We start from the raw sequence: 23466 nt of genomic DNA, 5'->3' as shown, positions 1-23466 counted from the left end.
CTCTCTCTCTCTCTCTCCCTCCTCTCTCTCTCTTCTCTCTCAGACAGTAACTTGTCCTGGGTAACGCCCAGGTGCAGTCGCCTACCCCATTCGTCTACTGCTCGGACGGCTTCTGCGACGCTGACCGGCGCTTCGCCCCGCGGTGAGCTGATGCAAACGAGCTGCAGGTGTCACTTCCTGTATGGCTCGGACACCAGCGAGAGCCTAAACACTCAGATCCAAAAGGCTCTGGACGAGCGGCAGGAATTTAAGACTGAGTGCATCCTGTACAAGAAGGGGGGTAAGGAAGGGAACCATCTTGGTTCATAGTTGACAGAGATTAGTCAGTGGTCTGGTAAGACTTTCTCCACAGGTCCCTCAAGGGGTTTCTATGGCTTTTTCTCAAATGCATCTATTCCCCCTTCATCAAAGTCATTAGTCTAGTTTTCACTTGCTCAGTTGTTTTCAGATAATTGCAGATGGAAGGAGAGGACAGATGATCAAGGCCATTGAGACAGAGCCTATATGTTTTACTCCTCTCTGACCTATGGTTGTCTGTGTGTCTGTCTGTATCTCAGGAGAGCAGTTCTGGTGTCTGCTGGACATAGTGCCATCAAGAATGAGAAGGGAGAGGTAGTGCTGTTCCTGGTCTCCCACAAGGACATCACAGCGACCAGGAAAGGACCAGCAGGACCAGGGGACCATGGACAAGACTCAGACACTGGTGAGGGAGAGAGGGGATGGAGGGAGAGGGATTGACAGTTACCTGATGAACCAATGAATACGCTAATTACAGTACATCAAAGGATCTTGTCTCCCTCCACCCCCACCCCTCGGCCTTGTCTCTCCCTCCACCCCCACCCCTCGGCCTGCCGGTCCTCCCAGACGAGGAGACAGGTCTGGAGGTGCACCAGATCACCCGCCCCCCAGGCTTTGACCACCAACCGCCGGCGATAGTCGGGCCGATACTCTACCAGGTGTCTGGCCACTTGCAGAAACAGGACAAGAGCAAGCTCAAGATCAACAACGTGAGTACACTGTAACACATGGAGGGACAGTTACAGAAAACATCTTTGCAGTTAGCTACTGGAATTATATAGAGCTGTAAAGAGCGATGCATTATGGGGGGTCTGTTAGAGCGCTGTTGTCGCACGACACGTCCCCATATCACCCAGTTAGCAACATGTTTGTCCAATAATCTCACATCATCCTATCACTCTTATGTTCTCCAATACAGCCCATATCTCATCCTATCACTCTTATGTTCTCCAATACTGCCCATATCTCATCCTATCACTCTTATGTTCTCCAATACAGCCCATATCTCATCCTATCACTCTTATGTTCTCCAATACAGCCATATCTCATCCTATCACTCTTATGTGTCCTCCAATACATCCCATATCTCATCTATCACTCTTATGTTCTCCAATACAATCTCACATCATCCTATCACTCTTATGTTCTCCAATACAGCCCCATATCTCATCCTATCACTCTTATGTTCTCCAATACAGCCCATATCTCTCCTATCACTCTTATGTTCTCCAATACTGCCCATATCTCATCCTATCATCACTCTTATGTTCTCCAATACTGCCCATATCTCATCCTATCACTCTTATGTTCTCCAATACAGCCCATATCTCATCCTATCACTCTTATGTTCTCCAATACTGCCCATATCGTCACCCTATCACTCTTATGTTCTCCAATACAGCCCATATCTCATCCTATCACTCTTATGTTCTCCAATCAGCCCATATCTCATCCTATCACTCTTATGGTCTCCACAATACAATCCCATATCTCATCCTATCACTCTTATGTTCTCCAATACATCTCACATCATCCATCACTCTTATGTTCTCCACTACAGCCCATATCTCATCCTATCACTCTATGTTCTCCCATACATCTCACATCATCCCATCACTCTTATGTTCTCCCACTACAAGCCCATATCTCAATCAATCATCACTTAGTTATGTTCTCCAATACAGCCCATATCTCATCCTATCATCACTCTTATGTTCTCCAATACTGCCCATATCTCATCCTATCACTCTTATGTTCTCCAATACAGCCCATATCTCATCCTATCACTCTTATGTTCTCCAATACATCCCATATCTCATCCTATCACTCTTATGTTCTCCAATACATCTCACATCATCCCATCACTCTTATGTTCTCCACTACAGCCCATATCTCATCCTATCACTCTTATGTTCTCCAATACATCTCACATCATCCCATCACTCTTATGTTCTCCACTACAGCCCATATCTCATCCCATCACTCTTATGTTCTCCAATACAGCCCATATCTCATCCTATCATCACTCTTATGTTCTCCAATACTGCCCATATCTCATCCTATCACTCTTATGTTCTCCAATACTGCCCATATCTCATCCCATCACTCTTATGTTCTCCAATACAGCCCATATCTCATCCTATCACTCTTATGTTCTCCAATACTGCCCATATCTCATCCTATCACTCTTATGTTCTCCAATACAGCCCATATCTCATCCTATCACTCTTATGTTCTCCAATACTGCCCATATCTCATCCTATCACTCTTATGTTCTCCAATACTGCCCATATCTCATCCCATCACTCTTATGTTCTCCAATACATCTCACATCATCCCATCACTCTTATGTTCTCCAATACTGCCCATATCTCATCCTATCACTCTTATGTTCTCCAATACTGCCCATATCTCATCCTATCACTCTTATGTTCTCCAATACAGCCCATATCTCATCCTATCACTCTTATGTTCTCCAATACAGCCCATATCTCATCCTATCACTCTTATGTTCTCCAATACTGCCCATATCTCATCCTATCATCACTCTTATGTTCTCCAATACTGCCCATATCTCATCCTATCACTCTTATGTTCTCCAATACTGCCCATATCTCATCCTATCACTCTTATGTTCTCTAATACTGCCCATATCTCATCCTATCATCACTCTTATGTTCTCCAATACTGCCCATATCTCATCCTATCACTCTTATGTTCTCCAATACTGCCCATATCTCATCCTATCACTCTTATGTTCTCCAATACAGCCCATATCTCATCCTATCACTCTTATGTTCTCCAATACTGCCCATATCTCATCCTATCACTCTTATGTTCTCCAATACTGCCCATATCTCATCCCATCACTCTTATGTTCTCCAATACTGCCCATATCTCATCCTATCACTCTTATGTTCTCCAATACTGCCCATATCTCATCATATCACTCTTATGTTCTCCAATACTGCCCATATCTCATCCTATCACTCTTATGTTCTCCAATACTGCCCATATCTCATCCTATCACTCTTATGTTCTCCAATACAGCCCATATCTCATCCTATCACTCTTATGTTCTCCAATACAGCCCATATCTCACCCTATCACTCTTATGTTCTCCAATACTGCCCATATCTCATTCTATCACTCCTATGTTCTCCAATACTGCCCATATCTCATCCTATCACTCTTATGTTCTCCAATACTGCCCATATCTCATCCTATCACTCTTATGTTCTCCAATACTGCCCATATCTCATCCTATCACCCTATCACTCTTATGTTCTCCAATACTGCCCATATCTCATCCTATCACTCTTATGTTCTCCAATACAGCCCATATCTCATCCTATCACCCTATCACTCTTATGTTCTCCAATACTGCCCATATCTCATCCTATCACTCTTATGTTCTCCAATACAGCCCATATCTCATCCTATCACTCTTATGTTCTCCAATACAGCCCATATCTCATCCTATCACTCTTATGTTCTCCAATACTGCCCATATCTCATCCTATCACTCTTATGTTCTCCAATACAGCCCATATCTCATCCTATCACTCTTATGTTCTCCAATACAGCCCATATCTCATCCTATCACTCTTATGTTCTCCAATACAGCCCATATCTCATCCTATCACTCTTATGTTCTCCAATACAGCCCATATCTCATCCTATCACTCTTATGTTCTCCAATACTGCCCATATCTCATCCTATCACTCTTATGTTCTCCAATACTGCCCATATCTCATCCTATCACTCTTTGGTTCTCCAATACAGCCCATATCTCATCCTATCACTCTTATGTTCTCCAATACTGCCCATATCTCATCCTATCACTCTTATGTTCTCCAATACAGCCCATATCTCATCCTATCACTCTTATGTTCTCCAATACTGCCCATATCTCATCCTATCACTCTTATGTTCTCCAATACTGCCCATATCTCATCCTATCACTCTTATGTTCTCCAATACAGCCCATATCTCATCCTATCACTCTTATGTTCTCCAATACAGCCCATATCTCATCCTATCACTCTTATGTTCTCCAATACTGCCCATATCTCATCCTATCACTCTTATGTTCTCCAATACTGCCCATATCTCATCCTATCACTCTTATGTTCTCCAATACAGCCCATATCTCATCCTATCACTCTTATGTTCTCCAATACTGCCCATATCTCATCCTATCACTCTTATGTTCTCCAATACTGCCCATATCTCATCCTATCACTCTTATGTTCTCCAATACTGCCCATATCTCATCCTATCACTCTTATGTTCTCCAATACTGCCCATATCTCATCCTATCACTCTTATGTTCTCCAATACTGCCCATATCTCATCCTATCACTCTTATGTTCTCCAATACTGCCCATATCTCATCCTATCACTCTTATGTTCTCCAATACTGCCCATATCTCATCCTATCCTCACTCTTATGTTCTCCAATACTGCCCATATCTCATCCCATCACTCTTATGTTCTCCAATACTGCCCATATCTCATCCCATCACTTATGTTCTCCAATACTGCCCATATCTCATCCTATCACTCTTATGTTCTCCAATACTGCCCATATCTCATCCTATCACTCTTATGTTCTCCAATACTGCCCATATCTCATCCCATCACTCTTATGTTCTCCAATACTGCCCATATCTCATCCTATCACTCTTATGTTCTCCAATACTGCCCATATCTCATCCTATCACTCTTATGTTCTCCAATACTGCCCATATCTCATCCTATCACTCTTATGTTCTCCAATACTGCCCATATCTCATCCTATCACTCTTATGTTCTCCAATACAGCCCATATCTCATCCTATCACTCTTATGTTCTCCAATACTGCCCATATCTCATCCTATCACTCTTATGTTCTCCAATACTGCCCATATCTCATCCTATCACTCTTATGTTCTCCAATACTGCCCATATCTCATCCTATCACTCTTATGTTCTCCAATACTGCCCATATCTCATCCTATCACCCTATCACTCTTATGTTCTCCAATACTGCCCATATCTCATCCTATCACTCTTATGTTCTCCAATACAGCCCATATCTCATCCTATCACCCTATCACTCTTATGTTCTCCAATACTGCCCATATCTCATCCTATCACTCTTATGTTCTCCAATACAGCCCATATCTCATCCTATCACTCTTATGTTCTCCAATACAGCCCATATCTCATCCTATCACTCTTATGTTCTCCAATACTGCCCATATCTCATCCTATCACTCTTATGTTCTCCAATACTGCCCATATCTCATCCTATCACTCTTATGTTCTCCAATACTGCCCATATCTCATCCTATCACTCTTATGTTCTCCAATACTGCCCATATCTCATCCTATCACTCTTATGTTCTCCAATACAGCGCATATCTCATCCTATCACTCTTATGTTCTCCAATACAGCCCATATCTCATCCTATCACTCTTATGTTCTCCAATACAGCCCATATCTCATCCTATCACTCTTATGTTCTCCAATACTGCCCATATCTCATCCTATCACTCTTATGTTCTCCAATACTGCCCATATCTCATCCTATCACTCTTATGTTCTCCAATACTGCCCATATCTCATCCTATCACTCTTATGTTCTCCAATACTGCCCATATCTCATCCTATCACTCTTATGTTCTCCAATACTGCCCATATCTCATCCTATCACTCTTATGTTCTCCAATACTGCCCATATCTCATCCTATCACTCTTATGTTCTCCAATACTGCCCATATCTCATCCTATCACTCTTATGTTCTCCAATACAGCCCATATCTCATCCTATCACTCTTATGTTCTCCAATACAGCCCATATCTCATCCTATCACTCTTATGTTCTCCAATACTGCCCATATCTCATCCTATCACTCTTATGTTCTCCAATACTGCCCATATCTCATCCTATCACTCTTATGTTCTCCAATACAGCCCATATCTCATCCTATCACTCTTATGTTCTCCAATACAGCCCATATCTCATCCTATCACTCTTATGTTCTCCAATACTGCCCATATCTCATCCTATCACTCTTATGTTCTCCAATACTGCCCATATCTCATCCTATCACTCTTATGTTCTCCAATACTGCCCATATCTCATCCTATCACTCTTATGTTCTCCAATACTGCCCATATCTCATCCTATCACTCTTATGTTCTCCAATACTGCCCATATCTCATCCTATCACTCTTATGTTCTCCAATACTGCCCATATCTCATCCTATCACTCTTATGTTCTCCAATACTGCCCATATCTCATCCTATCCTCACTCTTATGTTCTCCAATACTGCCCATATCTCATCCCATCACTCTTATGTTCTCCAATACTGCCCATATCTCATCCATCACTTATGTTCTCCAATACTGCCCATATCTCATCCTATCACTCTTATGTTCTCCAATACTGCCCATATCTCATCCTATCACTCTTATGTTCTCCAATACTGCCCATATCTCATCCCATCACTCTTATGTTCTCCAATACTGCCCATATCTCATCCTATCACTCTTATGTTCTCCAATACTGCCCATATCTCATCCTATCACTCTTATGTTCTCCAATACTGCCCATATCTCATCCTATCACTCTTATGTTCTCCAATACTGCCCATATCTCATCCTATCACTCTTATGTTCTCCAATACAGCCCATATCTCATCCTATCACTCTTATGTTCTCCAATACTGCCCATATCTCATCCTATCACTCTTATGTTCTCCAATACTGCCCATATCTCATCCTATCACTCTTATGTTCTCCAATACTGCCCATATCTCATCCTATCACTCTTATGTTCTCCAATACTGCCCATATCTCATCCTATCACTCTTATGTTCTCCAATACTGCCCATATCTCATCCTATCACTCTTATGTTCTCCAATACAGCCCATATCTCATCCTATCACTCTTATGTTCTCCAATACTGCCCATATCTCATCCTATCACTCTTATGTTCTCCAATACTGCCCATATCTCATCCTATCACTCTTATGTTCTCCAATACTGCCCATATCTCATCCTATCACTCTTATGTTCTCCAATACTGCCCATATCTCATCCTATCACTCTTATGTTCTCCAATACTGCCCATATCTCATCCTATCACTCTTATGTTCTCCAATACTGCCCATATCTCATCCTATCACTCTTATGTTCTCCAATACTGCCCATATCTCATCCTATCACTCTTATGTTCTCCAATACTGCCCATATCTCATCCTATCACTCTTATGTTCTCCAATACTGCCCATATCTCATCCTATCACTCTTATGTTCTCCAATACTGCCCATATCTCATCCTATCACTCTTATGTTCTCCAATACTGCCCATATCTCATCCTATCACTCTTATGTTCTCCAATACTGCCCATATCTCATCCTATCACTCTTATGTTCTCCAATACAGCCCATATCTCATCCTATCATCACTCTTATGTTCTCCAATACTGCCCATATCTCATCCTATCACTCTTATGTTCTCCAATACTGCCCATATCTCATCCTATCACTCTTATGTTCTCCAATACAGCCCATATCTCATCCTATCACTCTTATGTTCTCCAATACTGCCCATATCTCATCCTATCACTCTTATGTTGCTCCAATACAGCCCATATCTCATGCCTATCAGCTCTTAATGTTCTCCAATACTGGCCCATATCTCATCCTATCACTCTTATGTTCTCCAATACTGCCCATATCTCATCCCATCACTCTTATGTTCTCCAATACATCTCACATCATCCCATCACTCTTATGTTCTCAATACTGCCCATATCTCATCCTATCACTCTTATGTTCTCCAATACTGCCCATATCTCATCCTATCACTCTTATGTTCTCCAATACAGCCATATCCATCTATCACTCTTATGTTCTCCAATCACAGCCCATATCTCATCCTATCACTCTATGTTCTCCTAATACTGCCCATATCTCATCCTATCATCCCTCTTATTTCTTCCAATACTGCCCATATCTCATCCTATCATCTCTTATGTTCTCCAATACTGCCCATATCTCATCCTATCACTCTTATGTCTCTTAATTACACTGCCATATCTCATCCCTAATCATCACTCCTTATGTTCTCCAATACTGCCCATATCTCATCCTATCACTCATTTATGTTCTCCAATACTGCCCATATCTTCATCCTATCACTCCTTTATGTTCTCCAATACAAGCCCATATCTCATCCTATCACTCTTATGTTCTCCAATACTGCCCCATATCTCATCCTATCACTCTTATGTTTCTCCAATACTGCCCATATCTCCATCCCATCACTCTTATGTTCTCCAATACTGCCCATATCTCATCCTATCACTCTTATGTTCTCCAATACTGCCCATATCTCATCATATCACTCTTATGTTCTCCAATACTGCCCATATCTTCATCCTATCACTCTTATGTTCTCCAATACTGCCCATATCTCATCCTATCACTCTTATGTCTCCAATACAGCCCATATCTCATCCTATCACTCTTATGTTCTCCAATACAGCCCATATCTCACCCTATCACTCTTATGTTCTCCAATACTGGCCATATCTCATCCTATCACTCTTATGTTCTCCAATACTGCCCATATCTCATCCTATCACTCTTATGTTCTCCAATACTGCCCATATCTCATCCTATCACTCTTATGTTCTCCATACTGCCGCATATCTCATCCTATCACCCTATCACTCTTATGTTCTCCAATACTGCCCATATCTCATCCTATCACTCTTATGTTCTCCAATACAGCCCATATCTCATCCTATCACCCTATCACTCTTATGTTCTCCAATACTGCCCATATCTCATCCTATCACTCTTATGTTCTCCAATACAGCCCATATCTCATCCTATCACTCTTATGTTCTCCAATACAGCCATATCTCATCCCTATCACTCTTATGTTCTCCAATACTGCCCATATCTCATCCTATCACTCTATGTTCTCCAATACAGCCATATCTCATCCTATCACTCTTAGTTCTCCATACTGCCCATAATCTCATCCTATCACTCTTATGTTCTCCAATACTGCCATATCTCATCCTATCACTCTATGTTCTCCATACAGCCCATATCTCATCCTATCACTCTTATGTTCTCAAACAGCCCATATCTTCATCCTATCACTCTATATGTTCTCCAATACAGCCCTATCATCTCATCCTATCACTCTATGTTTCTCACAATACTGCCCATATCTCATCCTATCACTCTTATGTTCTCCGATACTGCCCATATCTCTCATCCTATCACTCTTATGTTCTCCAATACAGCCCTATCTCATCCTATCACTCTATGTTCTCCAATACTGCCCATATCCATCCTATCACTCTTGTTCTCCCCAATATCTAGCCCATATCTCATCCTATCACTCTTATGTTCTCCAATACTGCCCATATCTCATCCTATCACTCTTATGTTCTCCAATACTGGCCCATTATCTCATCCTATCACTCGTTATGTTCTCCAATACAGCCCATATCTCATCCCTATCACTCTTATGCTCTCCAATACAGCCCATATCTGCATCCTATCACTCTTATGTTCTCCAATACTGCCCATATCTCATTACCTATCACTCTTATGTTCTCCAATACTGCCATATCTCATCCTATCACTCTTATGTTCTCCAATACCAGCCCATATCTCATCCTATCACTCTTATGTTCTCCAATACAGCCATATCTCATCCTATCACTCTTATGTTCTCCAATACTGCCCATATCTCATCCTATCACTCTTATGTTCTCCAATACTGCCCATATCCTCATCCTATCACTCTTATGTTCTCCAATACAGCCCATATCTCATCCTATCACTCTTATGTTCTCCAATACTGCCCATATCTCATCCTATCACTCTTATGTTCTCCAATACAGCCATATCTCATCCTATCACTCTTATGTTCTCCAATACTGCCCATATCTCATCCTATCACTCTTTAATGTTCTCCATACTGCCCATATCTCATCCTATCACTCTTATGTTCTCCAATACTGCCTATATCTCATCCTATCACTCTTATGTTCTCCAATACAGCCGCATATCTCATCCTATCACTCTTATGTTCTCCAATACAGCCCATATTCCATCCCATCACTCTTATGTTTCTCCAATACAGCCCATATCTCATCCTATCACTCTTATGTTCTCCAATACAGCCCATATCTCATCCTATCACTCTTATGTTCTCCATACAGCCCATATCTCATCCTATCACTCTTATGTTCTCCAATACATCCATTATCTCATCCTATCACTCTATGTTCCCAATACATCTCACATCATCCCATCACTCTTATGTTCTCCCAGCTACAGCCCATATCTCATCCTATCACTCTTATGTTCTCCAATACATCTCACATCATCCCATCACTCTTATGTTCTCCACTACAGCCCATATCTCATCCTATCACTCTTATGTTCTCCAATACTGCCCATATCTCATCCCATCACTCTTATGTTCTCCAATACATCTCACATCATCCCATCACTCTTATGTTCTCCAATACTGCCCATATCTCATCCTATCACTCTTATGTTCTCCAATACTGCCCATATCTCATCCTATCACTCTTATGTTCTCCACTACAGCCCATATCTCATCCTATCACTCTTATGTTCTCCAATACTGCCCATATCTCATCCTATCACTCTTATGTTCTCCAATACTGCCCATATCTCATCCTATCACTCTTATGTTCTCCAATACTGCCTATATCTCATCCTATCACTCTTATGTTCTCCAATACAGCCCATATCTCATCCTATCACTCTTATGTTCTCCAATACAGCCCATATCTCATCCCATCACTCTTATGTTCTCCAATACAGCCCATATCTCATCCTATCACTCTTATGTTCTCCAATACAGCCCATATCTCATCCTATCACTCTTATGTTCTCCAATACAGCCCATATCTCATCATATCACTCTTATGTTCTCCAATACTGCCCATATCTCATCCTATCACTCTTATGTTCTCCAATACTGCCCATATCTCATCCTATCACTCTTATGTTCTCCAATACAGCCCATATCTCATCCTATCACTCTTATGTTCTCCAATACAGCCCATATCTCACCCTATCACGCTTATGTTCTCCAATACTGCCCATATCTCATCCTATCACTCTTATGTTCTCCAATACTGCCCATATCTCATCCTATCACTCTTATGTTCTCCAATACTGACCATATCTCATCCTATCACTCTTATGTTCTCCAATACTGCCCATATCTCATCCTATCAACACTCTTATATTGTCCAATACTGCCCATATCTCATCCTATCAACACTCTTATATTGTCCAATACAGCCCATATCTCATCCTATCCTTACTGTTATATTTTCCAATACTGCCCATATTTCAACCTATCAACACTCTTATATTGTCCAATACATCTCACGTCATCCTATCATCACTCTTATATTGTCCAATACAGCCCATATCTCAATCTATCAACACTCTTATATTGTCCAATACAGCCCATATCTCACCCTATCAACACTCTTATATTGTCCAATACAGCCCATATCTCACCCTATCATCACTCTTATATTGTCCAATACAGCCCATATCTCACCCTATCAACACTCTTATATTGTCCAATACAGCCCATATCTCATCCTATCAACACTCTTATATTCTCCAATACAGCCCATATCTCAACCTATCAACACTCGTATATTGTCCAATACAGCCCATATCTCACCCTATCAACACTCTTATATTGTCCAATACAGCCCATATCTCATCCTATCAACACTCTTATATTGACCAATACAGCCCATATCTCATCCTATCAACACTCTTATATTGACCAATACAGCCCATATCTCATCCTATCATCACTCTTATATTGTCCAATACAGCCCATATCTCATCCTATCAACACTCTTATATTGTCCAATACAGCCCATATAAGCACCTATAAACATCAAACCACCACTCCTATGGGTAATCACTTCCTCAACATTTCAATGGCGAAGGTGCATAAAGATGTAGGAATTCAGACAATGACGTCATTATTTTTAGCACTACCCACAGAGTTCTTAAACTACGGTGCCCCAGATGGTTCAATATGCCAGTAAATCAGCACAATTTACTTTAATGCTGGACGGGCAGGCAGGTGCGGGCAGTGATCGATTGAATAGCATGCATTTAGTTTTACTTGCATTTAAGAGCAGTTGGAGGCCACGGAAGGAGTGTTGTATGGCATTGAAGCTCGTTTGGAGGTTAGTTAACACAGTGTCCAAAGAAGGGCCAGAAGTATACAGAATGGTGTCGTCTAAGTAGAGGTGGATCAGAGAATCACCAGCAGCAAGAGCGACATCATTGATGTATACAGAGAAGAGAGTCGGCCCGAGAATTGAACCCTGTGGCACCCCCGTAGAGACTGCCAGAGGTCCGGACATCAGGCCCTCTGATTTGACACACTGAACTCTATCAGAGAAGTAGTTGGTAATACAGGCGAGGCAATCATTTGAGAAACCAAGGCTGTTGAGTCTGCCAATAAGAATGTGGTGATTGACAGAGTCGAAAGCCTTGGCCAGGTCGATGAATACGGATGCACAGTAAGGTCTCTTATCAATGGCGGTTATGATGTCGTTTAGGACCTTGAGCGTGGCTGAGGTGCACCCATGACCAGCTCTGAAACCAGATTGCATAGCGGAGAAGGTACGGTGGGATTCTAAATGGTCTGTTATCTGTTTGTTAACTTGGCTTTTGAAGACCTTAGAAAGATATATATAGGGTAGGATAGATATAGGTCTGTAGCAGTTTGGGTCTAGAGTGTCACCCCCTTTGAAGAGGGTTATGATCATAATAACCCTTTTGTTAGTAGCCGTGGTTGAAGATCTGTTTGTGCTGTATACTTACTCCTATGGTCATTATCTGGCCGTTGGGTGACTAAGACGGCATCAATGGCTCTGGGATCAGTCTTGTTCCTAAGGATAAACCCTTTATCAGTCATGGACTTACTTAATTACATAGGCCCATCCCTCCGTTGGGAGCAGAGGTCATCAGGGCTTCTGTCCATCTCACTCTGTTCTGGGCCGTCTTCTCCAGATCCTTCCATCCTATACCGGTTTCTTTTTGTTCTGGGCCGTCTTCTCCAGATCCTTCCATCCTATACCGGTTCTCTCTGTTCTTGGCCGTCTTCTCCAGATCCTTCCATCATATACCGGTTTCTTTTTGTTCTGGGCCGTCTTCTCCAGATCCTTCCCATCATATACCGGTTTCTTTTTGTTCTGGGCCGTCTTCTCCAGATCCTTCCATCCTATACCGGTTTCTTTTTGTTCTGGGCCGTCTTCTCCAGATCCTTCCATCCTATACCGGTTTCTTTCTGTTCTTGGCCGTCTTCTCCAGATCCTTCCGTCCTATACCGGTTTCTTTTTGTTCTGGGCCGTCTTCTCCAGATCCTTCCATCCTATAACCGGTTCTCTCTGTTCTTGGCCGTCTTCTCCAGATCCTTCCATCATATACCGGTTTCTTTTTGTTCTGGGCCGTCTTCTCCAGATCCTTCCATCATATACCGGTTTCTTTTTGTTCTGGGCCGTCTTCTCCAGATCCTTCCATCCTATACCGGTTTCTTTTTGTTCTGGGCCGTCTTCTCCAGATCCTTCCATCATATACCGGTTTCTTTTTGTTCTGGGCCGTCTTCTCCAGATCCTTCCATCCTATACCGGTTATTTCTGTATCTGTCTCAAGATCCCACATGGACTTTATTCATTCAGTGTATCATTTTTATTTACCTCTATTATAATGTCTTGGTGTTTGCCTTCGTGTTGTTATGATGTGTCATTTTTCTCTCCAGAGTATGTTTGGGGCGACCACCAACCCCATCCCTGAGTACAAGGTGGCTGCCACCCCAAAGTCTCGCTTCATCCTGCTACACTATGGGACCTTCAAGGCGGGCTGGGATTGGCTGATCCTCCTGGCCACTTTCTATGTGGCCATCACCGTGCCCTATAACGTTTGCTTCACCGTGGTGGAGGGGCGGGACGAGGGGGCGGCTCTGGGGCTCGCAACCCCCCCAGTTACAGCGACATCTTGGTGGAGATTCTGTTCATCATTGGTAAGCCCACCCCTACCCCAGAATGTTACCCCTCCCACACCCCAGAATGTTACCCCTCCCACACCCCAGAATGTTACCCCACCCCAGAATGTTACCCCTCCCCACCCCTACCCCAGAATGTTACCCCTCCCACACCCCAGAATGTTACCCCTCCCCCACCCATAATGTTACCCCACCCCAGAATGTTACCCCTCCCACACCCCAGAATGTTACCCCTCCCCCACCCCATAATGTTACCCCACCCAGAATGTTACCCCTCCCCACCCCCACCCCAGAATGTTACCCCTCCCCACCCCTACCCCAGAATGTTACCCTCCCACACCCACACCCCAGAATGTTACCCCTCCCACACCCCAGAATGTTACCCCCTCCCCCACCCCATAATGTTACCCCACCCCAGAATGTTACCCCTCCCCACCCCCACCCCAGAATGTTACCCCTCCCACACCCACACCCCAGAATGTTACCCCTCCCACACCCACACCCCAGAATGTTACCCCCACCCACACCCCAGAATGTTACCCCTCCCACACCCCAGAATGTTACCCCTCCCACACCCCAGAATGTTACCCCTCCCACACCCCAGAATGTTACCCCTCCCACACCCCAGAATGTTACCCCTCCCACACCCCAGAATGTTACCCCTCCACACCCCAGAATGTTACCCCTCCACACCCCAGAATGTTACCCCTCCACACCCCAGAATGTTACCCCACCCACACCCCAGAATGTTACCCCACTCACACCCCAGAATGTTACCCCTCCCACACCCCAGAATGTTACCCCTCCCACACCCCAGAATGTTACCCTTCCCACACCCCAGAATGTTACCCCTCCACACCCCAGAATGTTACCCTCCACACCCCAGAATGGTTACCCCACCCACACCCCAGAATGTTACCCCTCCCACACCCCAGAATGTTACCCCTCCCACACCCCAGAATGTTACCCCTCCCACACCCAGAATGTTACCCCTCCACACCCCAGAATGTTACCCTCCACAACCCAGAATGTTACCCCACTCACACCCCAGAATGTTACCCCCTCCCACACCCAGAATGTTACCCCTCCCACACCCCAGAATGTACCCCTCCCACACCCAGAATGTTACCCCCTCCACACCCAGAATGTTACCTCCACACCCAGAATGTTACCCCACCCACACCCCAGAATGTTACCCCTTCCCACACCCCAGAATGTTACCCTCCCACACCCCAGAATGTTACCCCTCCCACACCCCAGAATGTTACCCCTCCACACCCCAGAATGTTACCCCTCCTACCCCCTCCACACCCCAGAATGTTACCCCACCCACACCCAGAATGTTACCCTCCCACACCCCAGAATGTTTTACCCCACCCACACCCAGAATGTTACCCCACCCACACCCCAGAATGTACCCCACTCACACCCCAGAATGTTTACCCCTCCACACCCCAGAATGTTTACCCCTCCACACCCCAGAATGTTACCCCTCCACACCCCAGAATGTTACCCCTCCACACCCCAGAATGTTACCTCCACCCACACCCCAGAATGTTACCCCTCCCACACCCCAGAATGTTACCCCTCCCACACCCCAGAAATGTTACCCCTCCCACACCCAGAATGTTACCCTCCACACCCCAGAATGTTACCCCTCCACACCCCAGAATGTTACCCCACCCCACACCCAGAATGTTACCCCACCCACACCCCAGAATGTTACCCCTCCACACCCCAGAATGTTACCCCCACCCACACCCAGAATGTTACCCCACCCACACCCCAGAATGTTACCCCTCCCACACCCCAGAATGTTACCCCTCCACACCCCAGAATGTTACCCCTCCCACACCCCAGAATGTTACCCCACCCACACCCCCAGAATGTTGCCCCTCCCACACCCCAAAATGTTACCCCTCCTGTAACAGAGCGATGATTAAGCTGAAGACTTCCGTTAGCTCCCAGAGATAATGCCTAGGCTTTAACATTCAGATTACAACCGGGGCAACATTCTGGGCAGGTTAGCACACTCTTGTGGCCCTGGAGACATGGGTTCAACCCCTCAGTCGCTCACAAACCCATTGATTTAATAAACAATTGCATCATTCACTTCTCGATCATCATAACAGCCAATATTAATCCACATCCCATCCCACATCCAAGGCACTTCCTCATCTAATTAACATCCAGCCAATCGTTTGAGGAGATCAATGAGCACTTCTGTATTTTATTAAACAGACTGATTACATTTCCACCTCTTGTTTCCAGACTGTTTACTGTGAGGGATTATGGTTATAATAACTAAGATCAATACCAAAAAGCTTCCTCTGTTACCCAGCAGGCACAACTGGTTGCAATGTCACGTCATGGTTAAGTTGTATACTGATTGTTTACGTTCTTTTTGATGTCCCGTTTAGGGTTGCAAGATTCAGCAAACTTTCCCCAAATTTCCAGATCTTCCAGACGTCCTGGTTGTAGGATTCCAGATTTCCTGCTTATTCCTTTCCTGTGTCCAGGAGTCTTCCAGCCGGGATTTATGGAAAGCTGTGAATTTTGGGAATTACCAGAAAATAAACTGTAAATGATGTTTTCAACAGTGGAGGCTGAGGGGAGGACGGCTCATAATAATGACTGGAATGGAGTCAATGGAATGGAATCAACCACATGGAAACCACGTCTTTGATTTGTTTGATTCCATTCCATTGGCTCCGTTCCAGCCATTATTATGAGCCGTCCTCCCCTCAGCAGCCTCCACTGGTTTTCTAATGGTTGTTATCTCATTTATCTGACAAGATAACAGCCAAAATTCTACGTCTTTCCCAGACATATTGATGTTGACGTGAAAATAAATGTCTTAACTTAGTTGTAATCTGACAACTCTACAACCGATTTATGACCAGGAACAACGTCATTATGCCAAATGTTGCTTGCTGGGTTGAATGATGATTGAATGATGGTTGAATGATCCCACCTAGGAGCGATTCTTTTTAACCTCTGTCTGTGTGTCCTCTGTTGTGTTTTTATTGGTGTTCTATGTGTTGGCTGGTCCAATCAAATGTCCCCTTTGTCCTATTCTATCTCACCATGTGTTTTCTGTGACAGACATTGCACTGAACTTCCGCACCACCTATGTGAGTACGACTGGTCAGGTGGTTTATGAAGCCCGCTCTATCTTTGTACACTACGCCACCTCCTGGCTGTTTGTTGACCTGATCGCCGCCCTGCCCTTTGACCTGCTCTACGCCTTCAATATCAGCGTGGTGGGTGTGCGGCACGTTCCCGCAACGCAGACATGCACAGACATATGAGAAGACACACACATACACAAGCATACATACTTTACACACACACACACACACACACACACACACACACACACACACACACACACACACACACACACACACACCACACACACACACACCACACACACACACACACACACACACACACACACACACATACAGTACAAGTCAAAAGTTTGGACACACCTACTCATTCAAGGGTTTTCTTTAGTTGAACTATTTTCTACATTGTAGTAGTGAAGACATCAAAACTATGAAATAACACATATGGCATCATGTAGTAACCAAAAAAGTGTTAAACAAATTAAAATATTTTTGAGATTATTCAAAGTAGCCACCCTTTGCCTTGATGACAGCTTTGCACACTCTCGGCCTTCTCTCAACCAGCTTCATGAGGAATGCTTTTCCAACAGTCTTGAAGGAGTTCCCACATTTGCTGAGCACTTGTTAGCGGCTTTTCCTTCACTCTGTGGTCCAACTCATCCCAAACCATCTCAATTGTGTTGAGGTCGGTTGATTGTGGAGGCCAGGTCATCTGATGCAGCACTCCATCACTCTCCTCTGGTCAAATAGCCCTTACACTGCCTGAAGGTATGTTGGGTCATTATCCTGTTGAAAAACAAATTATAGTCCCACTAAGCCCAAACCAGATGGGTTGGCGTATCGCTGCAGAATGCTGTGGTAGCTATGCTGGTCTAATGTCCATTGCTTGTGTTGTGTGACCCAAGCAGTCTCTTCTTCTTATTGGTGTCCTTTAGTAGTGGTTTCTTTGCAGCAATTTGACCATGAAGGCCTGATTCACGCAGTCTCCTCTCAACAGTTGATGTTGAGATGTGTATGTTACTTGAACTCTGTGAAGCATTTATTTGGGCTGCAATCTGAGGTGCTAATGAAACTTATCCTCTGTAGCAGAGGTAACTCTGGATCTTCCTTTCCTGTGGCGGTCCTCATGAGAGCCAGTTTCATCATATAGCTTGATGGTTTTTGCAACATCACTTGAAAAAACTTCTTGCCATTTTCCACATTGACTGACCTTCATGTCTTAAAGTAATGATGGACTGTCATTTCTCTTTGCTTATTTGAGCTGTTCTTGCCATAATATGGACTTGGTCTTTTACCCAATAGGGCTATCTTCTGTATACACCCCCTACCTTGTCACAACACAACTGATTTGCTTAAACTCATTAAGAATGAAAGACATTCCACAAATGTACTTTTAACAAGACACACCTGTTTCATTTAATTTAAATGCATTCCAGGTGACTGCCTCATGAAGCTGGTTGAGAGAATGCCAACAGTGTGCAAAGCTGTCATCAAGGCAAAGGGTGGCTATTTGAATCTCAAATATATCTTGATTTGTTTAACCCTTTTTTGCTTACTACATGATTCCATATGTGTTATTTTATAGTTTTAATGTCTTCACTATTATTCTACAATGTAGAACATAGTAAAAATAAAGAAAAACACTTGAATGAGTATGTGTGTCCAAACATTTGACTGGTACTGTAAATAGAAACACACACGCAGAATGGTGACTGATCACTTTGTTCTTTGGCCAAAGGGCTTCATAGAGACATGGGGGTGCAGCCAGCCAGGGACTGGGGTGTGTCTGTCTGTGTGTGAGGAATAGGTCATGTTTGTGTGAGACGTATTGAGTCGTCAGTCACACCGAGTCTCCCCAGGCTTTAATGGTGTCCAGTGATGTATCAATACCAGCCTCCTGCTGTGTCATCGATCCCCAAACCAAGAACCTTTCTCACAACAACACCTCAAAGGCATCACTCAACTGTCAAACTTTCCAACTTTCAAGGACACACACACACACACACACACACACACACACATCACACACACACACTCTGTCAATACCAATGACCATTGACCTCTGCTTTCATGTCCCCTCCCTCCCCTCCTCTTCCCCTGTGCAGTACTTTGGGGTCCACCTGCTGAAGACAGTGCGGTTACTGCGTCTCCTGAGGCTGCTCCAGAAGCTGGAGCGTTACTCTGAGTACAGCGCCGTGGTTCTCACCCTGCTCATGTCTACTTTCGCCCTGCTGGCCCACTGGATGGCCTGCGTCTGGTACTTCATCGGACGCAAGGAGATCGAGAGCAACAGCCTGAGCTCCTGGGATAATGGTGAGTAAACCTGGCAACAAAATAAACACACACACACTCACACACACACACACACACACACACACACTCACACACACACTAAATCCCTATTAAATGGTATTTTAGTTATTAGTTCAATGATAATGAAGAGCTATTGGGACATTGGATAGTTAGCAACTTCCCTCACAAGTAAATACACAGTGACTCCTTGATGGTAACTCCTCACATGTAAAGACACAGTGACTCCTTGATGGTAACTCCTTACATGTAAATACACAGTGACTCCTTGATGGTAACTCCTCACATGTAAAGACACAGTGACTCCTTGATGGTAACTCCTTACATGTAAATACACAGTGACTCCTTGATGGTAACTCCACCCTGTCTCTCAGTTAGCTGGTCCTCTGTCTCTCAGTTAGCTGGTCCTCTGTCTCTCAGTTAGCTGGTCCTCTGTCTCTCAGTTAGCTGGTCCTCTGTCTGTCAGTTAGCTGGTCCTCTGTCTCTCAGTTAGCTGGTCCTCTGTCTGTCAGTTAGCTGGTCCTCTGTCTGTCAGTTAGCTGGTCCTCTGTCTGTCAGTTAGCTGGTCCTCTGTCTGTCAGTTAGCTGGTCCTCTGTCTGTCAGTTAGCTGGTCTTCTGTCTGTCAGTTAGCTGGTCCCCTGTCTGTCAGTTAGCTGGTCCCCTGTCTGTCAGTTAGCTGGTTCTCTGTCTGTCAGTTAGCTGGTCCTCTGTCTGTCAGTTAGCTGGTCCTCTGTCTGTCAGTTAGCTGGTTCTCTGTCTGTCAGTTAGCTGGTCCTCTGTCTGTCAGTTAGCTGGTCCTCTGTCTCTCAGTTAGCTGGTCCTCTGTCTCTCAGTTAGCTGGTCCCCTGTCGGTCAGTTAGCTGGTCCTCTGTCTCTCAGTTAGCTGGTCCTCTGTCTGTCAGTTAGCTGGTTCCCTGTCTGTCAGTTAGCTGGTTCTCTGTCTGTCAGTTAGCTGGTCCTCTGTCTGTCAGTTAGCTGGTTCTCTGTCTGTCAGTTAGCTGGTCCTCTGTCTGTTTGGTAGCTGGTCCTCTGTCTGTCAGTTAGCTGGTTCTCTGTCTGTCAGTTAGCTGGTCCTCTGTCTCTCAGTTAGCTGGTCTTCTGTCTCTCAGTTAGCTGGTCCTCTGTCTCTCTGTTAGCTGGTCCTCTGTGTGTCAGTTAGCTGGTCCTCTGTCTCTCAGTTAGCTGGTCCTCTGTCTGTCAGTTAGCAGCCAACCACTGTATTCTGTGTGGTGTGTGTGTGTGTGTGTGTGTGTGTGTGTGTGTGTGTGTGTGTGTGTGTGTGTGTGTGTGTGTGTGTGTGTGTGTGTGTGTGTGTGTCTGCAATACTGTCCTCAATCACCCGGAGGCTACATGTACCTTAATATCACCTCACACTCACAGACACCAGGATATCAGACGTGGGTTCAAATAGTATTTGAAATCATTCAATTACTTTGAGCATTTGCTTTAGCCTGGCTGGAGTGTCGGATGAATGGAGTTTGCACTTTTGTGACTATTCTATTGGTTCCGTTGCACTTGGTAAGCTCAATCAAGCACAGCCAAAGTATTTTAAATGATTTCAAATAGTATTTGAACCAAGGAACAGTGCACACTAGTCAAAGGGCTAGAGAATTGGGATGCAGACAGGGTGTCTCAGGGGTTTATTGGAAGGTAGACAACATGAGAGAGAAGATGAAGGGCTGGGAGAGACAGCAGACCATGTTCTCCCCCTGTCTCTCTCTCTCTCTCTCTCTCTCTCTCTCTCTCTCTGTCTCTACCTGATAATCACAGCTCTGTGAGATTCAGGTGTCATACAGAACATACTTCAGCACCATGGACAGGGTCTGCATACAGAACATACTGCAGCACCATGGACAGGGTCTGCATACAGAACATACTTCAGCACCATGGACAGGGTCTGCATACAGAACATACTGCAGCACCATGGGACAGGGTCTGCATACAGAACATACTGCAGCACCATATACAACTCCAGGGACTAGAGAGACAGTGCTGTCTGGCTCTGCATGTACAGGATAAATGAGCACTGAATAAGAAGTCAGTATCAACTGACCACTGCACTCAAGGCACGGATGCGCACACACACACATACAAACACACACACACACACACATCCAAACACACATACTCTCTCACACACACACACACACACACACACACACACGCATACTCACACACACACACACACACACACACACACACACACACACACACACACACACACACACACACACACACACACACACACACACACATACTCACACTCACACACACACACACACACACACACAAATAATCACTGTCCTTTGGGTCCGTGGTGTCTGGTTCACATGTTCATGCAGCAATCTACTTAAAGGTCATTAAATAACTGCAGGAGAATTTGGATGACTGTGACATTTCTACTAAGTGATATAAATATTAACACTGTTCTCTAATCTCCCCAGGCTGGCTTCATGAACTGGCAAAACGTCTCGACACCCCTTACTTCCTGTCACCTTTAACCTCGTTCCTTGGAGTCACTGATTCGCTGCACACTTCTAGAACGAATGGGTTGGCAGCCAATTACAATCACTGGAACACATCAGGGTCAGAGCCGATTGGACAGGATTTCTCTTCCTCCTTCAGCTCCGGCCAATGGAACGTCAGCGAGGCGGGGCGGAGCCAGGTGAATGGCTCAGGGGCTCGGGGGCGGCGCTAGGAGGCGGGGCCGTCAGTGAGGAGCTCCTACGTGACGTCTCTTTACTTCGCTCTGAGCAGTCTGACCAGCGTGGGCTTCGGAAACGTCTCAGCCAACACCGACTCAGAGAAGATCTTCTCCATCTGCACCATGCTCATAGGAGGTGAGACACGCCTTGACTCACTGTTAGGAGGTGAGACACGCTGACTCACTGTTAGGAGGTCAGACCGCTGACTCATGTTAGGAGGTCAGACACGCTGACTCACTGTTAGGAGGTGAGAACGCTGACTCACTGTTAGGAGGCTCAGACACGCTGACTCACCTGTTAGGAGGTCAGACACGCTGACTTACTGTTAGGAGGTCAGACACGCTGACTCACTGTTAGGAGGTGAGACACGCGGACTCACTGTTAGGAGGTCAGACACGCTGATCACTGTTAGGAGGTGAGACAGGACTCACTGTTAGGAGTGAGACACACTGACTCACTGTTAGGAGGGTGAGACACACTGACTCACTGTTAGGAGGTGAGACAACACTGACTCACTGTTAGGAGGTCAGACACACTGACTCACTGTTAGGAGGTGAGACACACTGACTCACTGATAGAAGTGAGACACACTGACTCACTGTTAGGAGGTGAGACACACTGACTCACTGTTAGGAGGTGAGACACACTGACTCACTGTTAGGAGGTGAGACACACTGACTCACTGTTAGGAGGTGAGACACGCTGACTCACTGTTAGGAGGTGAGACACACTGACTCACTGTTAGGAGGTGAGACACGCTGACTCACTGTTAGGAGGTGAGACATGCTGACTCACTGTTAGGAGGTGAGACACGCTGACTCACTGTTAGGTGAGACACACTGACTCACTGTTAGGTGAGACACACTGACTCACTGTTAGGAGGTGAGACACGCTGACTCACTGTTAGGA

The 23466-nt window shown here is 44.7% G+C and overlaps 1 pseudogene; it reads left to right on the top strand.

Annotated features, from left to right (window-relative positions):
- Positions 1–682: 682 nt before the first annotated feature.
- Positions 683–22692, top strand: LOC116366019 (potassium voltage-gated channel subfamily H member 8-like; annotated as a pseudogene).
- The last annotated feature ends 774 nt before the right edge of the window (positions 22693–23466 follow it).

The sequence above is a fragment of the Oncorhynchus kisutch genome, unplaced genomic scaffold, assembly GCF_002021735.2.
Source record: "Oncorhynchus kisutch isolate 150728-3 unplaced genomic scaffold, Okis_V2 scaffold1330, whole genome shotgun sequence".
Lineage (NCBI taxonomy): Eukaryota > Metazoa > Chordata > Actinopteri > Salmoniformes > Salmonidae > Oncorhynchus > Oncorhynchus kisutch.
This window is presented reverse-complemented; position numbering and strand designations above follow the sequence as displayed.